This window comes from Sceloporus occidentalis, unplaced genomic scaffold, assembly GCF_023333645.1.
Source record: "Sceloporus occidentalis isolate IW3139 unplaced genomic scaffold, rSceOcc1.0.p SCAF_4, whole genome shotgun sequence".
NCBI lineage: Eukaryota > Metazoa > Chordata > Lepidosauria > Squamata > Phrynosomatidae > Sceloporus > Sceloporus occidentalis.
This window is the reverse complement of record NW_028316984.1, coordinates 193,980,273-193,999,481: the sequence shown is the minus strand read 5'-3', so window position 1 is coordinate 193,999,481 and position 19,209 is coordinate 193,980,273. Positions and strand designations below refer to the sequence as shown.

The 19,209-nt window shown below is 41.8% G+C and overlaps 1 protein-coding gene across 1 annotated transcript in view; it reads left to right on the top strand.

Moving 5' to 3' along the window:
- HIF1A (hypoxia inducible factor 1 subunit alpha) overlaps positions 1–19,209 on the top strand; it is a 69,341-nt gene that overhangs the window by 21,644 nt on the left and 28,488 nt on the right. The window lies entirely within an intron of this gene.

The following is a 19,209-nucleotide window of genomic DNA, read 5'->3' as shown; positions in this document are numbered from 1 at the left end:
TATCATGATAATGATTACGGTTATCAGTGGTACTGTCCTTCAGAAGACCAGGTACTGGGGAACACAAGTAGGAGGTTATTGCATTACCAATGTCCTTGCAAATATTTCTGTGGGCTTGTAAAAGGCATCTGCTTGGGTACTGTGGAAACAAGCTGGACAAGACAGGAGTGGACTCGTATGTCAGTTTTTGAATGCCACCGCTAGGTTTTGTTGTTGTGTGCCTTCAAGTTGTTTCCAACATACGGTGACCCTTTTGTGGGGGTTTCTTGACAAGATTTGTTCAGAGGTTTGCCATTGCCTTCCCCCTGAGGTTGAGAGCAGGTGATTTGCCCAAAGTCACCCAGTAGGTTTCATGGCCAAGCTGGGACTTGAACCCTGGTCTCCAGAGTCATAGTCCAACATTCAAACCACTATGTTGTGTTGGCGTGTCATCACTGGCTATCTCTCCCCCCCCCCCCCGCCCCAAATTCTAGCCTTTCCCTTCCAATCAGTTGCTTGTTTAGAGCAGACTGACACACCAACATAACAGCAAAAATCGTACCTAGAATTTATAGGGTGTGTTTTGTTGTTCAGAACTCCTTGTATACATTGCTGTTGTAACCTTTAAAACACTTATGGTCATTATTGTCTCTGTGTTTCATATAACTGAAGCTGGCCTGTGGATCAACTGATGAGATTATGGGAAGAGGTTAGGTTGATTGGAATTAGGGCCTTTCTTTCATTTCATTCTCTTTTGTCCAAAGCACACTGAAGAAATAATACAGTTTGAGACCACTTTAACTGCCCAGGCTTAGTTCTAGGGAATCCTGGGAATTGTAGTTCGTTGTGGCACTAGAGGTCTAAATGTCTAGAGAAGGCTAAATGTCTCACAAAACTATAATTCCCAGAATTCCTAGCATTGAGTCAGGGCAGTTAAAGCGGTCTCTAACTGGATTATTTCTGCAGTGTGTTTTGGACCTTAGTCATTCTGCTAAACTGACTCTTAGCACAATATTGCTACTGTCCATGTGCTCTTGGGATGTTCATGAGACCATTGTACTGTTTTCTACTGATGTTTGGATTTCTTTGGGCTTCTCATTTATGGGTTCTTGTCCGCTAAACAGTCCCATTCCCTCCCTTTTTCTCTTATCTGCCTGCATCTAGGCTATAAATCAGCACTGCCAGATGTTGTTTTGTCTTGTAACACCTGGAATAGCTTAAAAGCTAGCGCTTTTGGCAGTTTTGAGAAGCTGGGGATTGTCTAAAATGGCTTTAAGATTCAGAACACACTCTAATCCAGAAGTGAGAGTCTTCCTCAATATGCCAAGAATATAAATGACCATGGGTCTGTAATTGCTTTTCTGATTGTCTGCTTATGTTACTCTCACAATCAATCTTGATGCTACCTGCTGACAGTCCTTTGGCAGCAATGGTCGTAGAAGCTAACTGTTGATCTCTGGGTCACAAACGTTTTTAAAATTAAGATTATATACTCCCCTTTTTACAGTTCCATAAAAGTCTTCCGGGAGATGAGTTGCCATGCTCTTTGAACTCCCAAGTTAGCTTTTTGCTTCTGATCTTTCCTTCTTTATAGGTTTTAGTGGATGTGTGTAAACTTGGCATTTTACAAACGCAAAGTAATGCCAGGAAATTGTTGAACATCTCCTGTTGCTGTTTTTCCTTAGGGGTACTTATTGATAGTTTCTGATTCTGCTTCATGGTTTTTAGCCTAACATGCAGACAATTGATTTTGATCTTAAACAAGAGTATTTATTCTGAGGATTACACTTAAGCACAATATTGTAGTACAATAACATTCAAAATGTCCAAAACAGTGATTCTTTTACTGGGCCAACCAAAATAAACACATGATGCAAGTTTTTGAAGATCATAAAAATAATATTGGTTGTTAAGTGTGCATACGTACCAGTAACTTTGGCTGTATTGTTTGTCAAAATTTTTATTTTCATTTATTTATTTATTTATTTGCTGTTGCAGCATATGAAATATATTGCTCCTAAAAGTAGTGTATGTCAGTTTATATTCCCAGGTTAGTCTGTAGAATCAGTATGTAGAGAGATCTTGTAGCACCTTTGAGACTAACTGAAAGAAAGAAATTGGCAGCAGGAGCTTTTGTAGACTAAAGTTTACTTCCCCATATGCATATTGAAATCTACAAAAGCTAATGCTGCCAACTTCTTTCTTTCAGTTAGTCTCTAAGCTGCTACAAGATCTCTCTACGCACATGTAATATTGTTACTTGACAGTGGCAAGTACACAATCTAATATTGTTACATGACAATAGGCTGCTACAGCCTCATTGAAATGAACGTTTTGTTCATTTAGGTGCACTCCCCAAGAAATGTCAAGTTGTCATTGGGACAGAATCACCCAGAGAAGCCTCTTCTGCACAGCCACAGATTGTACTACTACCAGTTCAGAATGTTTGAGCCCTTAGGAGTCTCTGAAAGCCCTCTCGGCTTTCACCCCAATTTCTGCATTGCTCTCATCTTAGACCCCCTTCTGTGGCCTCTGCACCACAGGTGCCTGGAGAATGGCTTGGAGCCAGACTCTTCTAGCCTTTATTTCTCACAAATGGCTAGATTGCACTTAACTAACCCCTGAAGATGCCATCTGTTGTTTTATTAGCTAGCTTTATGTGCTTTTCAGCCTCTATTACAGCAGCAGGAAAATGCTGTCTTAGAGCTTCAGACATTATATTGAGAACCATGTGATAATGAAGACTGCATTTTAAGCCTTGGAGCAGAGGAGATTGTTTTCCAGTTTTTATTTATCTGTAATGGTTATGGGAATAATAGGGCAAAATCAAAATGATTACCAAGATCAAAGCTCAGTGTTACACTTTTGATAATTGGTATTATTGGTGCGGGACAGACCATCCATAAAGGATGGTCTCCCGGCGCCTTGCTTTACTCTGTGGAGAAGCTGCAGCCTCCAGACTGCAGGACTTCCCCGCGGAGCAAAAAATCCGTCATGTCAAAATGGCGGTGCCCATCTGTACAGGAAGCGCTGCCCCTCGCACGTGATGAGGGCGCACTATAGTGCCCGTCTGTATAGCGCCATTATTATTATGTTATCCGGGCACCCTTGAGGGTTCATTGTTGGTAGGATGTATGTGTGTGTATCAGTATGTTAAAAACTAACAGAAGAGTTCGTTTCTTTTGTATAGGCATCTTTCTATTTAGCTGCAGTATTTCACCTGCATAGTATTAGATTTAATTTCTGCAAACAATTTTTGTATGATTACCACATTATTTCTTGGGGGTCATATTAACTGAAGATGCTTTACCGGGATGTGGGTTGTGTTGCAAAGCATTTATAAAATGGAACTTAATTACTGTGGAAGGTATTCTTTGGCGATATTAATGCCTACATCAATAGGATCACCAATAGAATCAGAAAATTATCATCATTTGAGTCTTGGAAAGAACCTGGGAGTCAGAAAAGTCCTCATCAATGGTACTTCCTTTGTATGTATCTATTAGAAATCCATTTAACATAAGTTGGTTGTAATTAAACTGTAATTGCTCCCCTAAGCTTTTGATGTGATTCAAGTCATGGGCTTAAATTTCGTTGGGTAAAAGCCAGCTAAAAGCCTAAAGTTTATGATGTTATACCAAAAAGTAAGGCAAAAATACATTTGGAAGCAAGAAATATCTAATGCTGTGACAGAATAGGAGAAACAATTTATGTGTTACATGTGGAACCACAAGTGGATAAACCTGAGCATTTTTCCTTCCTCCATTTGTCATGGTGGTGGTATTGAGGTGTGATAAATGGGAGTCCCTACTACTGAGGCAGAGCAGAAGACAAGTATGAGTTAGTGCTGTCTAATAACTCAACTGTATATAAGCAGAAAGGATGTTCAGCTGCCGACATGGTCAGAGATGAAAGGAAAATCCAAAGCTGCACAACTATGTATGGAATTTGAATATGATATGTGAGAAACAGGAATCAGGGAAAGCTAGAATCATAAAATAAGAAATGGAATGCATAGACCTAGACATGGTTTTAGTGAACTAAACTGGACAGGAACAAGACATTTCTAAGCAGATAATCACACAATGTTTTACAGTGGGACCTCGGTATCTATGGGGATCCTTTCAGCCCCCTTGCAGATACCAAAATCCATGGATGCTCAAGTTCAGTGGTGACGTGTGCACATGGCTGCACCTGCAAAAACCATAAGAGACACCGCCCCCTATTCCCAACTGAGGAGGAAGAGGAAAATCTCATGATGGCAGCGGGATCCCCGGAGGTGGCCTCTGAGCTGCCATGACTTGATGCTCCTTCTGTAGTGGCAGCCACTGCCATGAATATCAAAAGGTTCCCTTGTGCCTCCCTGGCAGTGGTGGTTGCAGCGTCATTGTCTCCCAGGCCTGGAGTCCTGCCGTCAGCATCCTCCTCAGGGCTCCCCATGGGTCACCTGGGGAAGCAAAGCCACACACAGCTGCCCAGCTGGGTAAGCAGAGGGTGAAAAGGCTTGTCCTCCAGCCCCACTTCTTCTTCCTCCTCCCAGTCAGCAGAAGCAGCATTCAGGGGATCCCGGCATCCCCGCTTAAACCCAAGGCCCAGCTGAGACTCTGTGACCAAGGAGGGCACTTGAAGCTCCCCCATTGTCCCATAGTGGTGTCGTAGCCACATACATGTGTCGCCATTGGGGACAATGTGGGCTTACTGTACTCTGGAAATGAAATGAAAAGGAAGAAATTGGGTGGCATTAATAGAGAAGTGAGATACAGCAAAAGCAGTCAGGTGATATAAGTCTGCGCAAATAATATCAATCTTAATAGGAAACCTATCAGTGTAACCGTATTCCAAGTTTATGTGCCCATCACAAAGGCAGAGAGGGAAAAAAATAAAGAATTCTACATGGGCATTCAGGAGGAAATTGATCACAAACTAAAACAAGATATGTTGGTAATAGTAGGCAATTAGAAAGCCAAAGTAGAAAGCAACTGAACTAAATATTATAGGAGAATTTGGCCTAGGATTGAAAAATGAAGCAGAAGAAGGAATTTTGTGAGGCAAACACAAAACACATTCAGGCAATTACTTTTTTAAAAAAATTATTGAATACACGAAACACGAGCCAAAGGGAAAAAAAAAGAAAAAAAGCAATTACAAAGGCAACTGTATATGTGGACATCACCAGATAGCCAATATAGAAATCATACTTCATAAGGACAGGCCCAACGCCATTGGGCCTGAAGAAGAAGAGCCCTCCCCTCCCTCCTTCCAACTGTCATCTTCTGGCCTGGGAGGGAGTGAAAGGACAGGCCCAACGCCATCGGGCCCGGCCTCAATTAAGAAGAAGAGCCCTCCCTCCAGTCCATCTGCCTTGGTCCAGGCCTCAGAGGGAGAGAAGAATGCTGGACCTGATCCCCTCCCCCCCTCACCATTCCCTTCTCCTTTTGTGTCGTGTCTTTTTAGATTGTAGCCCTGAGGGCAGGGAACCGTCTATTGTAAGCCGCCCGGATTCCCAGTGATTAGGCAGCATATAAATAAATCCTATTATTTTGATTATTAGTGGAAGCAGAAGATGGAGAATCTCCATTCTCGTTGCCAAAACAAGATCAGGAGCAGACTGTAGCACACAAAGTATGAACTGCTAATATAAAAAATTAGAGTAAAAGTACAGGAAAACAATCATCACGCCAAAATGCAACCAAAGATCAACCCTGTAAAGAATTCATTTGCCCTACTGAGCCTGATGAACAGGGAACCAGAAAAACTGAACTGAAAACAAAGACATTGATGAAAACTGACACTATCTGTAACCAAAAAGAAAGAAACACCTCATTAGATGATAAATGAAACCCTTCAAACTATTAAAGACAGATAGGAGGCAACAGTAAAAAGTGGCAGGAAGGGGATTAGAATATGAACAGAACTGTTAATTGTGTGGAAGAGAAAGACAGTAGGAAAAGAGGATGACCGCACTACAAATGAATTGATTTTATCAAGGAAGTCACAGTTGCCCCTGAGTTTGCAAGAGCTGATCAGGGCAGCCAATGACCAGGCTATCTTAGATCTGTCATTTGTAGGATCACTGTAAGTTGAAGTCAACTTAATGGCAAATAACAACAAAAACAAATACTATTAGTTACTAACCCAGCTATTAAAAGGTTTCCCTGTATATGACACAGGTATTAGAAAACTGGGATGTGGAATGTAGCATTGGCCACAGAGTGCTGTTTTCTGAGAAACTTCTGGGTTTTTTTGTTTTCTTGTTGTTTATGTCTCCTGGTGATTTAGTTGTTAAAAAAGGGCTCTTAAGTTACATATAAGGCTGTGAAGATCTGTTGGGAAGTGTGTACATTCAATGTCTTCTGGATTTCAAAAGTCGGTAAAGTCATTGAATAAAACTCTGAGAACAGAATGAACTCCGAATGAATTCTGAATTATGTGTGCAGGCCATTGAATTTACAAGGTTTGGGTTAGTTTGCAATGAAATGTTGCAGATCCAACTCTGACTATAGCCAGAGTCAGATCTTAATATTATTTATTCCATGTGCCTCCACAAATAACATAAGATTAAAATTCTTTACTTCCTTTCATTACATAATTGTCCACATGTGAGTAGGTCTTCAACTGTTGTGTTGTAAGTACCGCATATACTCGTCTATAAGTTTAAAAATTTATGCCCAAAAATTGACCCCAAAATCCCAGGTCGACTTATTTACGGGTCAGTACAGTAAAGTAATGTGATAGCAGCTCTTTCAGGTTTTCTTATGCAGTGTGGAGAGGAGTTTATTTCTCTCTTGAGCCAAGCAGAAAGAGTCCTGGGTGATTGATTGATATTGCTGTTTGTTTAAGGGTCCACCTCCGCCTACGGTCTGGCGAAAAGAAAAGCTGAAACGATGGAGCAAAAAGCCTCTTTGGTCATATGCACACTAAAGGAGCCTCCAAGTTTTACCCTTGAACTGTCCACGGGCCATAGCAAAATCTATAATTTTGGCCCCAAAACCTGACCTCGACTTAAACATGAGGTTGACTTATAGTTGAGTATATATAGTAAGCACACTCCAGTTCTCCTGATAATCCTGAAGTCATGAATTACTTTTACAGAGCTCCAAGGCAGTAGGAAGTTGTACAAGTCTTGTTTGACCTAGTTCTTTGTGTAACTTGAGGGGCTGCAATCAACATTGTTTTTGTAACACAGAAGTGTTTTACCTATCAGTTTGTTATGTCTAAAAACAAGATGTGGGAAGGGCTGGTTTGAGCTGTCTCCAAGAAACATAGACATAATGACTGATGTGAACCTACCCAAATTCAATTTGCCAAAAGAGATGGGAACGGCCTGGTAGTATCGATTTCTTTCTCTCATCAGCTTGCATGTTAGTTAACCCCTTCTAGTTACCTCTAACAAAACCAACAGTGAGTTGTGGGGGTTGGATGCCTGCAGCCAAATACAGTCTTCACTCCTTATCCATGGATTTTTTTTATCCACGGATTCAAGCAGCTACAGCTTGAAAATACTATTGTTGTGGCTTTACTTCACGAACGAAGATTGAGGAAGGACCCATCCATGCTTTCTACAAGCGCGTTGATGACATTGAATGTATCCTTCGAGCCTGTGCAATGGATTTTTCTGGTGGAGCGCAGCGTGCACAGAACTGGCCTCACCCTTTAAACCAGAGGTTGGACTGCTGAGGCCTTGACAAACATGGACAGTGGCAGCGAGGTCCTCTGGTTGTAGGTTTGGTTAGAGTTTCCTTCTCTTAGATGGTTGACCTTACAGGGTTAGACAAGCACCATCTGCCCAGGTTTGGGATTAGAGTTTTCCTGCTCCTAGGATGGTTGCCATAAGGCTAGAGAGCCCATCCTGCCCTTTGGCACTCTCGGTCAGACCCTTCGGTTGTGACCTGTCTGGCATGGGAGGCCCTGCCGATGGCTATTATACCACCGCCAGCATAGCTCACAACTTCATTAGGGTACGCAAGCCTCTCCCCCACACAGTGAGAGCATAGCTGGAGGGGAATAGGAGGCCAGAAGATGACAGTTAAGGAGGGAGGAGCCTCTTCCTTCAGGCTATCCCTGATGGAGCTGGGTATGCCTGATCACTCCCTCTCATATATATACAAATTCCCATAGGCAAATCTTTTGATTTTTCTCTTTTAAATATGGGACATTAGGGCATCCATGGATTTTGGTATCCATGGGAATTCCTGGAACCACACTTCAGTGAATACCAAAGGCCCACTGTACTGTATTCAAAGATATAGCCGTGTTAGTATTAGAATTAGTATTTAGATACATCTTGTAGCACCTTTGAGACTAACTGAAAGAAGTTGGCAGCATGAGCTTTCATAGACTCCAGTCTTGGTTTTTTGTGGGTTTTTCAGGCTATGTGGCCATGTTCTGGAAGATTTTCTTCTTGACGTTTCGCCAGCATCTGTGGCTGGAATCTTCAGAGAATGCTTGCCTGGAAAAAGTGGGTCTGTATATACTGTGTGAGCCACTTTTCCAGGCAAGGATTCTCTGAAGATGCCAGCCACAGATGCTGGCGAAACGTCAGGAAGAAAATCTTCTAGAACATGGCCACATAGCCCGAAAAACCCACAAAAAACCATAGCTGCCGGCCATGAAAGCCTTCGACTTCAGACTCCAGTCTACTTCCTCAACGTCTGAGGAAGTAGACTGGGATCTACGAAAGCTCATCCTGCCAACTTTTCTTTCAGTTAGTTTCAAAGGTGCTACAAGATTTCTCCAAATACTGTATGTGATTATCTATTTCAGACAGGTATTTAATGCCTTCAACCCCATCTCCTGGTTTGTACTCTTTTTCCCCCCTGCCTATTCTTTTCCTTCCCCCTTTCCTTTCTGACTTGCCTTCTTTGACCCACTAGGCCTTTAAGTTTTCCTTTCCTGCCTCCTCATTCCTATCTTTAGCCTTCTGTCTTCTCAAACCCTTTTCTTTCTGTAGCCTTGTTTTTTTCCTGTCCTTCTTTCCTTGAATCCTCCTCTCCACCCCTCCTGGATCAACATATTTCTGCCAACATTAGTCAAAAGATGCTTCAGTCAGTGGCAACAGGACACTTCAGCCAGCCTTCTGGTCATTGTAGGGCAATTCAGGCCATCGCTTGCAGCAGCGTTGTTAGTGTATAATAATATATGAAGCGCTTTCCAGATAGGGAGGGGAAAAGAGCTCAGCCTGTGACCTTAATACTAATGTGAAACCACCAAGTAACATATCCAGGGCTCCATGAGCTCCTTAATGCTTCCAGCCATTGTCAGAAGTAGGTCCAGAAACAAATTGTGAAATAACTCTTTTTATTACCTCTCTTAAGTGTGTACATCCTCGCACTCTGTTCCATTTGACCTCTACAAATAAGCCTGCACAAGCCAAAGCAGCTTTCCTTGAGTTGGGAAGGTTAATGGACCCTTTTCTTATTAGGCCATTGTAGCAACTATCTTCTTGCCAAAAGAACTGCAAGCTGACACTGTTAAAGTGGCTTCTCTTAAATTTTGTGTAAGAACAACTTTCTGAATAGGCTTAACAGTAATCTTGAATTGAAAAGCTGAAACAAAATATTTTCTCCTGTGTTTTCATTGTGGTCTGATAGGTGTGGTAATGACATTTGAATGAATTTGGACACAGTCCACTTGACTATTCTGCTCAAGCCTAGCTCCTTTTGGTGGATTTTGTCTCGTAGAAACAGATGGGTGGAATAGGTTTAATAGGTTTGTCCTTGGCTGTTACACTGAAAGTATTGGCCTACCAATTAGTAGTTCAGATGGCAACATGCCATGTACAGTTGCCCTCCTGAATTGCGGGTGGAGGGGGGATCTGTTCCAGACACACACACACACACACACACCATGCGTTAGGAGACTCGCAGAAAATCAAGCCCCATTGAAATGAATGGGGCACGCTCCTGTGCATGATCGAGCCCCATTCACCTCAATGACAGCTCACACCTCTGCGGATCGTCAAGTCCGCCGATTTCAGGTCCGTGGACTTGGAGGGGCAACTGTATTAAGTTTGTATAATACTCAAAAACTCTTAGCAGTCCTTTCAGTCTTCTAAGATTGCATCTGTATAATCAGGCTTGCATGGAAAATGAGAATGTCACATAAGTGATAAACAAAGGGCTTATCATAGTGGACAGTTTGATGTCTCTGGGAAGCCCACAGAGTAGGCCATGAATTCAAGTAACTTACTCAGTTGTTGGTTCCACATTAACTACCATTCAATGGCATATTTGCCTTAGACTTTGGAGGTTCTATTGAAACATTGTGGTGAACAGGCATTGTAGATTTGTCTTTCATGAATTAAGCTGGTGGTCATTACCACCACTTGTGTCAATGAATTCTACAAATGTATTGTGTAGTGGGGTCATGGTACAGTGGTTTGTTTCAGATCACATAGTTGGTGGCAAGATTTGAATTGGAGACTTCTTTGTTGTTCTGAGGACTCTTAAATGCTACTCCAAGTTTTTATAACAAGAAACGAAGATGATCGTAACCAGTTAAAACATTTTGCAAAGATCTGAGGTGAATGGGAGAGATCAGTCTGTAACAGGAATCATGCTCTGAACTGTGATGTGTTGAGTGCCATACTGAATTTTGGTGAGATTATTTTTGGGAGTTTTTCCTACCTAAATATGTGATGGTGCACATTTTTCCAGGTGTAACCTTTATTATGTAATTACTATGCCTTCTTTGTGGTTCCCACATGCCGTCAGTTTCCAAGAGGAATAATTTGTTGGTGTTTTTGGCTACCCAGGTCATTTTAGACCCAGGAGAGGGGCAATGCCTAACCCTAACAGTTTCTAGCTCTACTTTACATGCACCTCCTCCTTCCCCATGGGGAGCCTTGCCATATTATTTCAGACTTATGGTGACCCTAAGGCAAACCTATCGCAGGGTTTTCTTGGCAAGATTCGTTCAGAGGTGGTTCCTCTGAGGCGCAACGTTCATATTCAAAAGGCATAGCTGCTCAGTTTCTCCATGATTAAATCTTCTGGGTATAGAGTCTAAAGACATTGCCTTACAAGGAAGACTTGAATAGCTATGAAATGACACTACATTAGAAGCATTAAAAGCAGTAACTGGAAAAAATTAGTTTAACTCTGTAATAACTGATGTGAGAGGACAGGGCCTGCCCTGTTCTCCTCTTTCCTAGTATGCTGTTTGCATTTCCAGACAACATTTGAGTGTTGCTGATATCTCTTCCTTCCTACTCCTGTAATGGGGCTTTATCACATTTAACTCGGCAAGATAAAGAGCAGAAAGGAACTGTGTTCTCAAACCCTGCTCCCCCCCCCCCCAGCTGTGATAGTATTGCTTTATTTATTTCATGGGGCTGTGTTTTAGGTGCAGTGACCTTCTTGGGTTTTGCTGGTGACCACAAAGTAAAGGGTGTGGTGGCCTGTTCCTGTGGCATTCCTTCCCTAGGGAGACTTGCACATCTGCTTTCCTTTTCTTTACATGCTTTCAGGAAAACAACACCAATTCTATCTTAGAAAGCCCAGTAGGTTGCCTCTGTAATTTAAAATATTTTAACAAGAATTACTGTGGCTTTGGCACAATCATTTAAAGCAGTTAGTACTTTAAACAACTTTTTTTAAAAATGTATATACAATTATTAGATGAAATCTAATGTCATATGAGGAGACTGGCAAAGTGGGATTTTCCCTGTCTATCTAGTTGATCTCCACAGCACCCCTCTCATCTTCTCCAGGTACACTTGTCCTTCCACATTTGCAGCTTTGACCTTTATGGATTTGATTATTCATGGATTTTATTAATATGTACTCTCTAGGAATATCTAGGTCCTCCAACGCAACTCTATGGTCAACTTTAACCAAAAGTCACACTGGAAGACCTTAGAGATTCCTAGAGAGGTGTTCTCGCAGGTAAAAACATAGTGTTTTTGTTATTTGCAGTTTTTCCACATTCACGAGGGTCCTGTGCCCCTAATCCCAGTGGATGTGGAGGGACGAGTGTAGTTCTTCAGCCCTCTGGAGCAGATTTTTGAAGGCACACAGGGCTACAGTGGAAAACTGACCCCTCCCTGTCATGCTTTATTGTTTTTGTTTTGTGCCTTCAAGTTGTTCTCAACTTATGCAACCATAAGATGAACCTATCATGAGGTTTTCTTGGCAAGAGTTATTCAAGGGAAGTTTGCTGTTGCTTTGCTCTGAGGTGGGGAGCATGTGATTTGCCCCCAAGGTCTCCCAGTGGCTGAGCTGGGAATCAGACCTTGATCTCCAGCGTTGTAGTCCAATGTTCAAAGCACTACACCATGCTGGCTATTCCCTAAAGAAGCCATTCTCTTGGCAGGGAATCGCTAATTGGATATGACTTTGAGTATTTCTAACCATTCTTGAAAGTCTGAATTAGTATTAAAAGGCAGATCAACTCACACACCCCCACCCCCTCCCCATGTAGTGTTGTGAAGCCTACATATTTGTGCTCTTAGCTCTATTCTGGCTTAAGAACCAGCAGGACTTTGAAGGTTGCAAGGGATAATAACTCATCTGTCTGCCTTCACATAGAAGGCAGTGCTATGGTGGCTGACTACATCTACAGCTCCATCTTTGTAGTCCACACTGGGCAAAGTGCAGGTCCCAAAACTGTTTTGGTAGCTCTCAAACCCTCTATACTTTTCGTTGTGGCTTTTTATGGTTGAAAAAAAGGTAAATTGCTTCCCCTGGAAACTTCTAAGTGCAGTGGTTCACCTTTAAAGAGGTTACAGAACCTGTCAGCAGTGTGAAATCAAAGGCTTTCGTGGCCAGCATCTATAGTTTTTTGTGGGTTTTTCGGGCTATGTGGCCATGTTCTAGAAGAGTTTATTCCTGACGTTTCGCCAGCCACAGATGCCGGCAAAACATTAGGAATAAACTCTTCTAGAACATGGCCACATAGCCCAAAAATCCCACAAAAAACGTGTCAGCATTGTTTGACATAAAAATACCACCATAGCAATCCCTTTGCTCTGTGGAGAATCTTGAACCTACCTTGGTTACCCACCAAGAGGCAGAGAAAGCCAAGCCAATGTTCAGTTGCAGCACTGACACTGGCTGGTATTTACAGTAGTGAAGGAATGACCTAGTAAAATGAAAATGGAGATAAGCTTCCTAGAAAGGCTATTTCCTCAGCTAATATGACTGCTATAGATTTTTTTGTGTAGTTGCCATCGGCAAAGAACATCTAAAGATGCCTTGGAAGGATATAACAGATGAAAGAAACACTTCTGTAGTCTTCTGCCTCTCTTCTCTCCCCCTCCATCCTCATCTGCTGAATGTGATCTCCTTAAGGAAGAAAAAAAGAGAGGAGATTACTGCAAGAGGTTCTGAAGACGGTACTGAAGCAAGGTTGCAACAATTCATACCTCCTCTCTCCACCCAATGATGGAGGCACAGTGGTTAAATGCCTGTACTGCAGCCACTCACTCAAAACCACAAGGTTGCGAGTTCAAGACCAGAAAAAGGGCTCAAGCTTGACTCAGGCTTGCATCCTTCCGAGGTCGCTAAAATGAGTACCCAGATTGTTGGAGGCAAATTAGCTTACAGTTGTAAACCACTTAGACACTGCCTAGACAGTATGAAGCGGTATATAAATGAAACTTGTTTGTTTGATCCATTGTTATTTCCATTGCTGTCATGTTTTTATAGCTATGTCACATTCGTGAGAGAGAATTGTGAATAAATGCAGATGTTGCTCCAATAGTGGAAGTACATGTGTGGGGATCCTTAAAGCGCCGCTGCATCGATAAATTCTTGCATGATGTCTAATTAGGAGATGACTACAAGAATCCAGATCTCATTATTGTTTGTAATCTTGTGGATGCGAGATTTTGCTAAAACAAACAAACAAACAAATCACACATTAATTAAAAACCAAGGACAATCCCAGATTGACAAGGTAATGCGGAAAAAGTTTCAATAACGTTATTGACATCATTGTAATTGCAAGAATGGAGTTACGCAAATGCAGCGCGAAAGCACATCCATGTGATAATCTCCAAAGAGTAAGCATAGCATAGTGATTTGAGTGTTGGACTACAACTCAGGAGACCAGGGTTCAATTCCTGGCTTGGCCTTTGGCAAATCACATGCTCTCAGCCTCAGAGAATGGCAGTGGTAAACCCCACCTGAAGAAACTTGCCAAGAAATGCCCATGACAGATTTGTCTTAGAGTTGTCATAACTTGGAGGCGAACTTGAAGGCACACAACAAGGCACATATAAAGTCTTCTCCATCAATAGCGCCTCATATACTGTCTCCTTTTGATATGAATACAACTTAAGATACAACCATTGCTGCAAAAAGAGTGCAACAGTTTCTTTCCAATTTTTTTTGTCTCTTTTGCCATGGCATCCCTGAGTTCTTGCTTTGATCTCAGGGGCAGATCACACCACATATACTCAACTATACATCAACAAATTTATGCCCCAAAAATTGACCCTAAAGTCTTGGGTTGACTTATATAAGGGTCAGTACAGTAATACTGCTTAGAAATATCCTGATAAAAGTTCTACCCCACTCTCTGTGCCAGTGGAAGATTGCTGACAGTTATTTCTGTGCCAGTGGAAGATTGCTGACAATTATTTCTGTAAGAGCTGCTGAAGCAAGAGTGTGTGTCTCTGTGTCAAAGAGGTGATTCTGAATCGGATGTTGAAACCTTCCCTCCCCCTGCTCCTGCTCTGTATCTCTCTCACCACGGAACACCCTATTTCCCTCCACTTTCCTTCTCTTCTCATCGGATGTTAAAACCTTCTCCAGCACCAGGAAAGTGGTGTTTGGTGGTCAGAAGTCCAGAAAAGGAGGGAAGGAAGTGGTGTTTTCCTTTTGTCTTGTCCTTTAGGTCCTTGGTTACATGCCGCTAAGTTTTACCCTCAACATATCCACAGGTCATATCAAAATTCTTGATTTTGGCCCTAAAACCTTCCTTTGACTTATACATGAGGTCAGCGTGTACATAAATATATACGGTAGTTTGTCTTCAACTGTAGCTTGGCTGCAAATCATGCTGGAAGCCAGAATCAAATTATGGTTTTCACTTCTCATTTGCAGGGAGGCACTATGTGTTGCACAAACCACAGTTGTTCAGCTGACAAAATGATCAAACTGGGAGATTACAGAAGCACTTGGGATAAGAGATTGTTCTGAGTCCAAGAATTTGGCACAGATGACTGAATGTTGGGTTGACTATTGCCAGTGAAACACAACATTATGTTTTATATTGCAATATGTGCTCACATCTTTCTTCTCTCGCTCTCTGCATGTGCTTAAGGTGCTCCTATTATATCTTATTTTAGAAATAAGATATGCTGAATCTTGCCAGGAATGCACACATAGGAAATGTCATATGGTAGCTTTAACCAGAGGGCAGTAGCAGACATGTTTATGTAAGCTGCATAGTCATGTGCTGTGTAGGTCTAGCGTTGTGCTCTCTCCCCTTCTGAAACCAAATTGGCTTGTCTGAAGCTGGACACACAGTGGAAGATTGCCTACATTGTTTATTTGACTGCTGGGCACATGGGCAGATCAATACATTCTGTGCCCTTCTTTGCAAAACACACATACCCTCATACCCACAGCAAGCAATAGATCTGCCTGTGTGTGTAATGTCAGTTTCAAAAACTGCTTGAGAACATAGCATTGCCATCTACAGTGACTCAGCCAGTTGTAAACAAATTCCTCCCTCCCCTCCATTAATGGTTCTTATGAAACAAACCAAATAATAATGAGGGTGTAAAATTAATAAACAGGTTAAAGAGTAATTTGTGGTGGGCTATGAATAAATGATTTTGAATGGTTTGTTACTACCAACACAGCATTTCAAGCCTTTCTTAGGAGATGATTTCCATAAAAATGGGTGTGACCCACTAGGACTGAAATATAAACAGCTGTATGTGTGGACATTTTGTTATGTATTATTGTTCTTATTAAATCTTGCACAACATGCTAAAGTAACAATAGGCAACTTGGATGCCTTTCAGATGTTTGGACTGCATTCCCTGACCAGGACTGGCTGTATCAGAGAAAACTCGGGCTGAGGTGCTGTATAATGGAGTGAAAGGCCCCAGGATCTTAAGGCATACAGCTGTGGCTGGAACAGAAGCTCTGACCTCCACAGAGCTAGCTGGGAGCTTAAAGTGTCATCCCTTTGGACTAATCCAGTGGTTCCCAAGCCTTGGTCTATGATTCTGTATAGTGGCTCCAGTCCAGTCTCAAGGGGGAAATTGAGAGTTGGTGCTGGAGGAACTCATGTTCAAAACTGATCCCTTAGCCCCCTCTTCCACCCCCTCTCCCACACACAGTCTCTTTGCTCATAGTTCAGCAATACCCTGAATGTGAGTGCTTAACTTTGAGCAGTGCCAAAGGATGTGTTGCTTCTACCAAAGCTAGTGTGTCACCTGCTTCCATTCCTGGGGATGCTGGATCTTGCCACAGTGACACATGCCTTATTTACATCCCCTTGGCATACTGTAATAGACTCCCTGTGGGGCTGCAATGAAAAGATATTCAGAAATTTTAGCTCATCCAAGGCTGGTTAAAGGGAGCGTCTGACTTCCTAGTTACAACAGCTTTGCTGGCAATCCATTTGATTCCAGGCAGAAGTGAAAGTGCTGCCGGTTATGATTCTGTGGCTTGAGGCCAGATTGTTTGAAAGACCATATCCTCCATTATATGCCTGCCAAAGTGGTTGAGAGAGCCTTTCCCAATAAGTGCATGTTTGGTATACACCTGAAAGAAGGCCGTTTTGGTGGCCACTGCCAATCTCTCGAACTCTGTGTTCCTTTTTTTTTTTTTTTTAATGCAAAGACCTTTTTATTCAGATAGGTGTTTGGCATCTAAGCTGGGTTGTTGAGGAGTTGTTTGGTTTGGTTTGGTTTTGGGTTTTTGGCTTGCAGGAATGTTGTTTCCATTTTAATGATATATTTTTACTTGTTTATATTTTTTATTCTAAATGCATTTATTTTTAATTGATTGTACTGCTTTTAACTGTCTTGTGTGGCGTTTCTTGGCATAAAGACAGTGTATAAATGTAACAGATAAATTTGTAGAGAGCCAGCAGTATGGTAATGAATTTTGAAGTGTAAGTCCTGACCACCACAGCCCCTGTATTCATGTCCCCAAGGAGAATCAAATATATAAAGGTGGCTATGTTGATCTAGGAAGCTAAGCAATATCAGCTCTGGTTAGTACTTGAATGGAAGGCCACCAAAGAATACTGTACCAGAGGAAGGAGCTAGCAAAACCACCTCTGCATATTCCTTGCCTAGGAAAACCAGATGAAATTGATTTGAAGGCACCACACACATATGTTGATTTCTACCTCCCTCCTTCCCTCCCTCCCTGTGTGTATGTGTTTGTGTGTGAGAGAGAAAGAGAAAATACTTCTGCATGTTGGCATTTGTTCCTTTAAAGAGCTACATTTCATGTGGTTGGTTGACAGTCATAGCATAGTGAACTACTGAAGCCTGATACATCAGTTAGTGTGTTGGACTGTGATTATAGATTACAAAATTGTATGGTAAATGAAAAGAATCTGCAACAAATACCAACTCATCAAGTTTCTTTCCCTTCACCAAGGAGACCACTTGGGCATCAAATCTACAAAATGACTAGCAGTTTTCAACTTCACCACAAGAGGATCCTTTGTAAAGCAAATCAGTCTTAATTGCCCATCCCAGACCAAACCACCTCAAAATATTAACATTACAAGAGGGATAGCTCATAAGAATATCTTGTTGTTAGGATGACCAATTTTGCAGTGGCGTTTATTCTTCCTGTAGGGATGGGCTCAGAAGGTGCTGCTGGAGGATTTCTGTTTGACCATTAGCCTGTGACATACCTCAGTTCTGCCTATCCCTCATGCTGTTTAATACTTACATGAAACTGCTGGGAGAGGCAGAGGGAAATGTGGGATTCAGTGCAGCTAATTTGCTGATGATGCCTAACTTTATTTCTCCTTTGTATGCAAATAGAAGAAAGCTGTTTTGTTTCTGTATGAGTGTCTGGGGTCAGTAATAAACTGGATGAGGATGAACAAAGTGAAACTTAATCTAGACAAGACAGAAGCTCTTGGTCAACTGAACAGCAGATCAGGGAGTAGAGAGATTCACTCTGTGCTGGTTAGGATTACACTCTGCCTAAGGATTATACTCTTCCTGAAGTAGGTTCACCGTTTGCAAGTACTTCCAAATTCAACTTGCACCTGAAATCCTAGATTTTAGCATTATGTGGAGTGCATTTGTACAATTAAAGCTGGTATACCAGCTGCCCCTGTTTCTGGAGATGTATGATCTAGTTACAGTAATACATACCTCAGCTATGATGAAATACTTTTGGAGAATGTTCAGAAATGGTATGTGACCCAAAATGCTGTGAATAGGCTGGTTAAAGGGGACATATAATTCCTCTGTTACTACAGCCCCAACTACTACCAGTTCATTTTCAGGCACAATTCAAAATGCTGCTTATTATTAGAAAGTTAGTGTGTTGGACTGTGATTATAGATTAGAAAGTCCTGTATAGCTGGTGTCTAGGCTTTCTGAAAAAGGCCCTTCCCTAAGACCGAAAACCTTCTGGGATATATCTGGTGCACACACAGGAGAGCCTTCTTGCAGATTGATCCCAGACTATGGAACTCTATTTTATAGGAGGATAAGCAGCCATCTTCCTGTCTTCTTTCCATAGGCAAGTGACTACCTGTTACAGTCAAAGGTTTTTTTTAAAGGATGCACTGAAGTTTTAAATATTTTATTGATTATCTCTTGTTATTGTGATTTTTAAATTGTTTAAATTGATTTTTGAATATTACTCATATTTTAATGTGAATAATTTATTGTCTTCCTGTGAAAACCTTTTAATCCTGTTGGAAGCCTTGTGTCTCATCATGGGAGAAAAGTGGGACATAAATCAAATAATAAAGAAATTGCTGCAAAGTTCAAAGGGAATGTGGCAGTGCTTTAGCTTGGTGCTTTGGCTCTGCATGTCCTGGCTTCCTCACACTATTTTGTGTTGGGGTTTTTTGCCACTTTGGCCACAGATCCAGTAGACTTGACTAAATAGACTCTTTGCTACTCAGTGGCCTTGGCTGTTGTGGTATGTTCTGACCGATTATGCTGAGCTGTGCATAAGCACCAGTATTGCAAAACTGGCCAGCTTTTAAGAAACCTGATGGGAAGATTGTTAGAGTGGTATGTGAACAACAGGTGTGACAGGTTGTGTGTATGTGAATGGGGAA